General features: G+C 37.1%; 1 protein-coding gene across 7 annotated transcripts in view; it reads left to right on the forward strand.

Annotated features, from left to right (window-relative positions):
* Positions 1-4426, forward strand: part of bach1a (BTB and CNC homology 1, basic leucine zipper transcription factor 1 a) — a 41218-nt gene that overhangs the window by 5786 nt on the left and 31006 nt on the right. The gene's annotated exons all lie outside the window — the stretch shown is intronic.

Genomic DNA, 4426 nt, shown 5'->3' on the forward strand with positions numbered 1-4426 from the left:
AGTTGACATCCAGTCTAGACAGTGGTGCAGCTGAATGACTGCAGTGTTACAAATAGAATTATATATAACTCAGATAAAAATCCCATTTTCTAAACATCTCGATATCAACCCAGCTGGCAGCACTTCTTCTGAAGCAGCTAAAACTGTCAAACATTTATCACTTTTCCTTTGGCTTTAAACAGTGACATCTTCAGAGTAACTGCTCTATCCTGACATCTATCAAAGCCCCATTTCCACTGTTCAAAAACAATGACATTTGTCCACATACTAGGGGTGGGTTCATACAACTTTATTATGTCCAGTACCAGTATTAAATCCCAGAGTATCTGGGTGTCTGCAGTATCTGTATATACAGGTACCAATCTGATACCATATTTTCTCCTCTCCTACTCTAAGCTGTTTATAATGCTCGTACTTTTTGTGAATATATTCTGCCTAATATAGGGTCCTCTGTTAGATTTAACATGTAATAATCATGAATATGCAAATGCATTTTCAAACCTGGCACAGAGTTTAGACTTTTACCCTGAGTGAGAATGAGGTAACACCGGGTCTTGAATGACTGTACTCAGGGACAATGCAGCTATTTTTTTATAATCATAATTGAATGCAAAATCCAAAGATGTTCTCTGAATGGATTATTTTATTAAAACACTATTGACCTCAGTTTTAACTCCCACCTGAATCGTCTCAGTGCCTTTCCCATCAGGTTAGCACAGGTTGACCTGCTGATTTCAGTGGTTCAACATGTGTAAACAGTAATCAGTTCAGTTTTAAAATGCACAGAAACACCACAACCAGATGAAGAGGGCAAACAGTCTTACTGCATGTCAGTTGATTTAATGCTGTTTGTAGAGCCACTGCAAATATTCAACATTGGAAAAAATGTTGTTAGAATACTAACCTACAGTAAGACTGTCACTGGTCACTGATTCAGGCCCCAGATGATCTTTCTGTATGTAGTTTGCGTGTGGAGGGGCGGGAAGTGGGAGTTCTCCATGTATCCTAGTCTCTCCCCAGCCTAATATCATGCCAATGAGGTGATTAGGTTAATTAGACACTCTAAATTGACCACAACTGGAAATGGTTTTTGTCTTCATATCTGGCCCTAGAGTACAAACTGCCCAGGGTGTACCCCTCTTTTGCCGGTGATAGCTGGAAATGGCTCCAGTGGCCCCCTGGAACCCTCTGATGTATTCAGTTGTAGATAATAGATGGTATGAATAGTTTCAATTTAGTGACAATTTACCAGTACTCGGTGTGAAACCTTGGCCTGTTTAGTTGAACACAAGCTTGATATACCTGCTAGATTTGAAGAAAGATGCACAAAGGAACAGCTTTTTTAATAGCTCTAAGTCATTTTTTGTGTATTTATTATTTATAACCATTTTCTGCCACCTAGTAGACAAGTATATAAGTGATTTTGCTCATAGACAATTAAGACACATTTTGAGCAGTGAATAAATAGTTTGAAGACCAATTCAGTGAAATTGGATAATTTTTTTACAATACAGCTTGTGATCTGTTGGCACATTAATGTGCCATGGCACAGTGATTGAGAATCGCTGGTGTAGGCCGTTGCATTCCCCGTTTTTTGATGAAGGCATCACTGTTGCACAGCCCCTGGTTGTTTAGTTAAGCTAGCCTGAGTTTGTCAGATGGCACAGACCTGCTATTTGCAGTGTTGTTACAAGGAGCTGCAGGTCAGCTTTGACTGTAACTTGATATCAACTCCAGGGACTTAGTTTGACACCTCTGGTTTGACCTCTTAGTAAACCCCCCCCTGCTGGGAAAACGTATATTTATATGTATAATTATGTTTAATGTGTTTAATATTCTGTAGTTCTAATATGCATGTATCTGTATTTATCACAACATCTTCCCGTAGCTTTTTGGGATAAAAACAAATCAAACATTTTATTAATTTCATTTTAAAATGATTAGAAAATGTTTTATTTTCTTAAAAATCATTTTTCTCAGGGACAATCATTACCTGATTGATGACCTTTCCCTCTGCACTCCCACACTCCCTCTCCCTCCCTCTGTCTACTTAAACAATCTTTGTATGTTTATGACATGTTGAACCATTTTAGACTTCTTACAGAGAGAATGGAACGATGTTGACAAATACTGTTTTATTCCTGCAGGAATTATGCACAACACTAACAACTGTTTACTGTAATATTTAAGCAATTGTTTCAACAACCTTGATAGGTGTAGTTTGACAGTACGACTGAAAGTGTTCAGCATTAAAAGTGTTACTTGATGCAAATGTGCCTTATGCAGTAATGTAATGTTTATATAAAACAGCAATTGCAGTTTTGTACTTGTATAGTTATGTTTTTACATATTTGAATATCACCAAAGACTCTATATAAGAAATGGGACATAGCAGTGGAATTGGACAGTTGGAGATAGAAGTACTAAAGTTAGCATGGGGACTTCTTATTCTATAACATTGGCTAACATGTTTATGGTACCAGTTACTAATTGCGCAATTTTTTTGAATTAAACATGTGAAATGTAATAATACTTGCCTGCTAGACATGCCTCTCAGTGAAGCACATTTGAAGACATCAAATAGTGTTGTGTAACATGTATTATTTAGACAAACATACTTTAGTACTTTAATGGCTATGTACACTTCTTATATACTGTAGGGTCTAGGATATGAGACAGAGTCCCATACATACAAGTCTTGCATGTTCAATGTTTTTCTATTCGTGCTTCCATGGGGTACACTTTTAAATAAACAACATTTCGTAATCATCCAACTATTCATTTTCGTTTCTATTCAGCTAATGTGCAGTGCGATAGTTTTGCCAGTAGATGGTAGAAAATCGTCATTTACTCTACCGCAGGTGTCTATCGGATTGTTAGAAAGAGCGTTGCTACAGAAAATGCTGCGTAAACGTCGATGGTTTTGTTAAGTCGAACATCGAATATGAGAAAGTGAAGGGCGTTGTTGTTGTTGGATTCATATTTCTAGTTTATTTTCTTCAATCCAGTGGTCGTTGTTTAAATATTAATATCAACGCCACAAATATTGATTTGTTACGTGGTGGGTTTCTTGTGCGTTAAAGGTATCGAAACAAGGGTTTGAGTCTAAACCTGCTCTTCCTCCACATAATGATGTGTGTTTTTTAGGAGAAAAAGTTTTACCTTGAAACTGTAGGAATTCCCTATCTTGTGGCAAAGACTTTAAAAGTATTATCTACTGCATATGGATGAAAATCCATATACAAAAGCAGGCGACTGATTTCTTGAATTGAACATTTTTTTTAATACTATAATCTTAAGTTTGTAGTTGAATGTTTTCTTCAGCAGAACGTATTAAATAACTGTAGCGGAGCGATTCGCAGACAGACAGTGGAGCTTTCTGTCTTACGTGCTGTACAATGCACGATTTCTGTGTTTTTGTCCATTGCAGCCTTCAGCTCCCTTCCTCCGAGCCAGTAGTATTGACTTTTGAGAAAATCATTGAAAATATGTCCTTTTGAATCCACGAAAACTGTTACCCAAGGTCTGGCTGTTTCTCTTGGAATCAATTGTTTCTATTCAACTTTGTTTTCAAGATCATGTTGGTAAATGTGTCATCTCAAGTTCACATTTGGTTGTGTGCAGTGGTGTGCTGTGTCACAATTACAAGGAAACTTTCATTTCCTTTTTTTTTTTTCCCCTGTACTCCCTGACATCTAATGCTAAAGTCCATTCTTACACAATGTGAAAACATAAGAATCCTCCCCATTGTTTTCTTGAACTTTTTTTTTTTTGGAGCCCATCGGTTCAAAAAAGTGTAACTTTTCCTTTACTGAAACCTCCAAAGGCGGGGCGACTACGAATTGAAATAGGCGGCAGCTGTGTGGCATGGCAAGGTCAGAAGCCCCTAATCCGTGGCCTCGTTCATGCGAGATTAAAAACCTGCTCCGAGTTCTCATCAAGAACACAGGGTTAGAAGATTAAAGACCAGCAAACAAAATGAAAGCTGTTTAAGCCCAATCCTGGAATTCATCAGAACACCAAAACCCTCAAACTGTCATTACATCATGAGATTAATGCAAAGGCTGCTACAACTCTATGTCTGGATTGGTGTGTCTTTTGTGTCGGCCTTTATGTGAGCCTGAGCCTTTGTTTTTTGTTGGGTTTTTTTTTTTGGTTTTTTTGTTCTGTAATCAATATTATTTTCTTTGAATATCACATCCAAACACAAACATTAGTAAGGGTTTTCTTTTCATAACAAACACTGTAACTGCTAGTTTATTTTAATTTGTATTAATTATTAGGAGTTGAGGTTTGTCTCCCACACACAGTACCACACAAAATGGTAAACGCCTGCAAACCAACTTGGCTATTTTATTTCTTATTTTATCTCTGAACTATTGTTGCTGTAACACAGTAGATAAACCTGTTGTTATTTACACACCAT

This window comes from Cynoglossus semilaevis, chromosome 4 (genome assembly GCF_000523025.1).
Source record: "Cynoglossus semilaevis isolate Cse_v1.0 chromosome 4, Cse_v1.0, whole genome shotgun sequence".
Taxonomy (NCBI): domain Eukaryota; kingdom Metazoa; phylum Chordata; class Actinopteri; order Pleuronectiformes; family Cynoglossidae; genus Cynoglossus; species Cynoglossus semilaevis.